Source organism: Adiantum capillus-veneris, chromosome 6, assembly GCF_014529385.1.
Source record: "Adiantum capillus-veneris isolate H3 chromosome 6, ASM1452938v2, whole genome shotgun sequence".
NCBI lineage: Eukaryota > Viridiplantae > Streptophyta > Polypodiopsida > Polypodiales > Pteridaceae > Adiantum > Adiantum capillus-veneris.
The window spans coordinates 12,063,220-12,069,525 of NC_140936.1; positions in this window are offsets into that span (position 1 = coordinate 12,063,220).

Here is a 6,306-nt window from a genome sequence, read left to right on the forward strand (position 1 = left end):
AGAAAATTACCTCACACATACTTTGTAGATGGTCTGAAATGAGTTGCAAGCTTTTCAATGCTAGCATATCATGAAGTCCAGTAAGCTGTTAAGCTACGAACTCCTGGGAGAAGTGCTTAACTGATGAAAATAACCCCACCTTAAAATGTCTTGCATATTAAGGTAGCAGTTCTAGTGTGCAAGTTATGATTGAAAAAAAAGTACCAACATGCAAAATAGTCTCCCTTGAATATTTTTGCAGGTTGGTAATCTCCCTCTCCCTCTCTGTTTTTGTTCATTTGAATTCATGATGTGATTGCTAGTCGAGGGCTAAATTCACAATTGAAACCTAGTTCTCATGGATTGCTACAACTAGCTTATTTTTCCTCTTGTGAAAGGGAATACTGTCTTTGCTCGTGTTTTGTTAGCTTCGATCGCTAGCCACATATGGGTGCCTTACCATATGCATCCTTCTCCCACTCCAACAAGTCACACTTGAAGAGTCCTACAACACTAAGTTTTTGAGGAAAATTTTGCTCTCTAGTTTCTAGCTTGGGATCCAATTGGCCTACGTGCCATTGAAATACGATATCATAGTGCACGTGATCCATCCAATTTGTTTGACTTTATCTTTTATGTCTGAATTTACTTTTATATGGGCGGTTTACTTTATTACCAAGTGAAGTGGCTATGGGAGCAACAAAATGCATGCACCCACGTGGTTAGGGCATTAGGTTGCCAATCAGGAGGTTGTGAGACACAAGTGGGAGGGAGTTGGCCAATGCGGTCAATTTCTTCTTGTGTCCATCAATTTTCCTGGAGGTTTCCATTGACCAATGATTCTATCTCTTGCTTTGTAAAAACATTACCGTATGGTATATAGTGTGTCGCGCCCCCCCCCCCCCCCCTTTTCTCAACCTTTTGACTTTCATTTTGGCAATTATTATGTGTCCCACGGGATTTTAGACAAAGTTAAAAGATAGGGTTCTAGCTCTCAGATCGAATTATTATAGTGCTACCTTTACGTTTTTCAAAATGATTAAAACCTTGCTTTTTCTTGATGATATGAGCACTAATACTACCGATGTGGAGGGGTTCTAAATGTACTTTTCACTTCAAGCAAGAAACTTTTACTCTTGAGAAGAAGTTAGCATAAGAGATGGAAGAGGTTTTGTTTGTGGGGACAATGGGCTCTACATCAGGTTTGTTCTAGTTTGGGGATAGGCTCCTATGGGGACTACCATGTTGTTGAATCGTTCCAGTCTATTGTGGTTGTGCACATGTCGTCAGGAACACCTTCGCCAGGGTTGCTGTTGCTGTCAATGCCCCTCGCATCCACCCTCACCTAGGTAGAAACCTTAGTTACTATTTCTAACTATATGAAACCTTAGTTACAATTTCTAAGTGAAATAATCTTGCTATAAACTAATGAATATCTTTATATCGATGCCAGTACGTACGGGCTACGAGCTGAAGTAAGAGATGTTGAAAATGACGCCGAAGAAAGATTGAGAATGTGACACGGATGAATAGACTTATGTTTGTTTCCCATACCTTGAATTCATGTTGCCTTTGATTCCTTAAACCTTTGAAAAATGTAATGCACCCACACACATTGCTACATTAATCAAACAAGAAAGAGATCTTCACGGCAAAACATGCATTATTCAAGATTGATTTGCCCTTTTTGGCGTGTAAAAGGCCATAGGGGATGGTAGAGAAAATGTGCAATTTTGTGATCCGTTGATGCAAAGTTTGTCAATGGTTGACACGTGCCCTCTTTGGTTGAAGGTAAGGTTTTGTAAAGATTAGGTCCTCCTTTTACATTGTAAGGTTTCTTGTCCTTTCTTTGCTTTAGAATGCTTTTACATTGTAACTTAGTCCCTTCGTTTAAAGTTCACTTGATTTTTATGAGTATAACTCGATCTATAAATTGACTTTGCAAGGCACAAAAAAGTTTATATAGCTTCATTAAACTTGAAGGCCAGCTCAATTTTCCTTTCCAAAAAGAAAATCTTAGCTAAAGTAAAAGACGCTATACACTCTAAAGGTAAATAATAGGCCTTGAAAAACTCTAATCAAACAAGATAAGATTTTTATAAACCAAAAGTTTTTTTTTTAAAAAAACTATACAAGCTTATCATTTAAAAGGGTGGTTCTTATGTTAGAGTATATCCCCATCACTTATGGAGATAAATTACAGTTCTCTTATAAAAGTGCAATTTTCTTTCACAAAATATGCTTTGTCCACACATCATTTGGCATGCCATGGCAAATGATTTCTCATTGAAAGAGTCATCCTTTTCTTTTTTTTAAAGCAATGCTCACAATAGGAGCTAATTGTTTAAAAAAGAAAAGCAACAAGGAGACACAAGTGGCATACATTAAACCGAAAATCCAACATGCACAAATAGTGCAATGGTTCCATCAACCAAAGCCTAACTGAAACATTACAAAGAGATTGGAAGAGGCAATGAACCATCTTAAAGGCCACTAGTGTATGAGTCGAATGTTGAAATTAGGGATGCAGGGAAACACACACAACTTTGAGAAGATGAAGAAGCTCAAGGCACACAAAAGAGGCTATATTGCTTAGTGCACAATCGAAAGATAATTTAGTCCTAGAATGATGGGCGTATATACAATGCACCGGGGAAAAAACCTCCTAGTGAGGGAAAAAATGTCCCAATGGTCCTAAGTGTGTGCACACACATCACTACTACAATCTCCCCTAGGAGTGATGCAATGAATGAGAGCTAGCACATAGTGTATAGGGAAATGCCAGGCCCTGAGGACATGATCAATCCACAAAGGGAAGCAAGCCTAAAGCTTTGTGGAAAGCTTCAAAATTCTCATGAGGCAACACATTTGTGAAAAGGTTTGCAAGATTTTCCTGTGTTGGTACATGAGCCAAGCTGATCTCTCATGCTAAGAGTCTTTCTCTGACATAGTGGTAATGCTTCTCAATGTGCTTTGTGCGAGCATGAGAAACTGGGTTCTCCACAACTACCAATGCACTCTGATTGTTAGTGTAGATGATGTTGGTAGTGTCTTGTCCAACACCTAAATCACCCATAAGGCGTTTGAGCCATACACACTTAACCGTAGCTGTGAAGACTACCCTGTACTCAGCTTCATAACTGCAAGTGGCCACAATAGGTTGCTTCTTGCTCAACCATGACATGCATCAATTATCGAGCATGAAACAAAACCCACTTGTGGAGACTCACGTGTCATAACAACCAGCCCAATATGAGTCCAAAAAAACATGTAAATCTAGTGGCAATGATCCCTCCTTGGGATAAAACAACCCAAGCCACTCAAGTAGTGAAAGATCCTCTTAAGAGCCTGCCAATGCTTAGAACTTGGGCTATGCATAAATCTGGTAACCTATGAGTCTACAAGCTGAATATTTGGCCTCATATTGCATACATAAATAAGGCATCCAACAGATAAAGAGTGACATCTTCAAGATCATCAGCATCATGAAGACTTAATTTCAAACCTGTTTCCGTTGGAGTAGCAATAGGGTTATACTCCTCAAGGCCAAACTTACATGGCAATGTCTCTATGTGGTGTGTTTGACACAAGGCAATACCACCATCACATTGCTTAAACATATGCCCAAGTAATGATGCAGAAGCCCCAAGCATTTCATCTTGAAAGTAGCATTCAAAATAGCCTTGAATTTAGCAATGTGTGTCTCATTTGGACCACTAATCAGCAAATCATCTACATATAAATTATGATAAGAGATACATCACCCTCATGCTTGACATACAAAGTGCTTTCTGTTGGATTGTAACAAAAGACTCATTTAACCAAATGAGTGTCAACTTTCTATACCAAGCACGAGGAGACTGCTTCAACCCATACAAAGCTTTCTTTACATTTGCACACTTTATCTTCTTGTCCTTTCTTGACAAAACCGCAAAGTTGTATTACGTAAACTTCCTCAAATATGTCACCATTAAAGAAAGAAATAACAATGTCTGATTGATGTACATCCCATCCAAAGTGAGCTGCCAATGTGTATAGGAAAAAAATAGTAGTCATACAACAAGTGGGAGAAAAAGTATCTTCATAATCTATGCCTTTTTGTTGTGTATAACCTTTTGCAACAAGTCAAGCATTGTAGCAATCAATCTCACCATCCAGATTACGTTTCAACTTGTAAACCCACTTCGAACCAATGGCGTTTTTGCCAAGAGGCAAATCACATAAAGTCCATGTGTCATTTTCTATAAGTGCATCATATTCTAATTGCATGGTAGCCATCCAATTTTTTGAATTTTGTGCTTCATCAAAAGAAAGAGGTCATTCAAGAACTAGAGACATCCCACATTTAGAGCGCTATGAGATGTGGAATGGTTATGAGAGGAGGAAAGAAAAAGCTCTTGCCGAAGTGGAAAAAACGTCCATGAGGAGGGCATAAGACTATGTTGCCATTGTGAGCCCCAAAAATGGCTTGGCATGGTTTAATTTGTGCATTTGATACGACAAATGGAGGGACAAAGTCAACAAGTTCACAATCAACAAAATAACAAAAATTGCAAGGATTTCTCTCGCAAGAAGAGCAAGTTTCAATTTTGATTAATCGTATGCTAGATGAAGGGTTTTCTATACAATGAACATAACTTCGGTTCTTTATCCCCGTAGAAAAGCTAGAATTGCCAACATTTTGCAGCAAGGTGAACATGCACTCATAAAAGCTACAATCCTTTGTCACAATAGGACAGAGAGTGCATTGCTCCTCATGTCTATTGGTATCATCTTTTGAATATGATGCAATTGATTAAGATTGACAATAAGAGTAGTAATCTAACTTGGGTAAGTGTCCATGAGAGGGTGACTTAAAGCGAAAAATGTGAGTTTGGAGGAGTTTCTTGTTCGATCTTATATTGATCACTTCTAGGATGAATTCATCATGTGGCATCCTAAAATAAAGGCCAGCGGGACAAAGAAAAAAGCAATCTCACATAGGCTGCACGGCATGACAATTGTTATACATGTACAAAAAATAGACCTTATGTTATAGTTGCTAAGGGTAGTTGCTTCATTATGTGTGGTTATTGATTGTTTAGAACAATTAAACTTTTGCTTTGTACGTGGTGGGCCAATGGTCTCAAAGTAGCATCCTAGTGATGTGTAGGTTCATAGCGACCGAAAGGAGATAAGTATATACACCACTAAACGAAACAAAGATCTGAAGAAAAATATTGGTGGAGAGTTTGCCCTTGGTTCATCCACTATTTCAATGGAGAGTGTCTACCAAATGAGATTGACATAAAGAGAGGTATTGTCTTTTGGATTATATATGGTTGAACGGCTCAAAAAAGTACTAGATCTTCATTCTCGCTAATAGGATCAAGGTCATGGGCAAAAGAGAAAGTAATGGAGGGAGAAGCGAGTGCTGATATGACAAAGAAGGGCAACGACAAAGCTTACATGGAGGGTAACAGCTATCAAAGGATAGGATTGGAGGAAAGCCATGGAAACTCTCGCCCATGACAATCATACGTGGAGGTGGCCTCTTCTCATAAATGTGCCAAGATCAAAACAACATACATAGAGCAAAGAGAGATTTCGAGTGCTTTTTACATAGGTTTTTAGTGTTCATCTGTTTGTCAATAGTCAAAGCATAACCACTTTCCTGTTTTGTTATGATTCTTTGTATGCAGGCACTAATGTCATGAATGTAAGTAGGCAGAATGTTACCATAACACCACATCACCTACAGTTAGTGTGTGATGCTAGAGAAATTGCAAACAACTTGGAAAATTTAAATAGCAGACACAAATTCTTTGTATGCAGGCATGAATGTCACCACAACACCATGTAACCTACCATTAGTGTACGATGCTAGAGAAATTGCAAACAACTTGGACAATTTACATAGCTACCATAGGTGAGTGGTGCTCATAAGAACATCTTTTTGGCCTCTTCCTACCACACATAAAAGAAAAGGATTAAAAAGCTTTCTGTGATTTTTTGACAGGAGTTTGTTGTAGATGCCATTGTTATTGAGGTTAAGTGGCACCTATGTGGCTACTATGCATTGTATAAACAACCAAAGTATAACAATTTTTTGCATAAGATGCATGGCAGAACCTGCACGAGTACCACTAGACATAGGTGCATCCAATTTACTATCACGCAAAGTATGCACCAGCCATTTTGGCATACCTCTAGCCTCCTCATTCTTAGCCCTTCCACATGAAATTCATCATGTACATCTACATTAGTAATAGGTTGATCCGTAACATTTTTTGAAACCCCTATAGGCTGTACATTTTCCTCATTGGAACTTACTTTCAAGTTTTCACC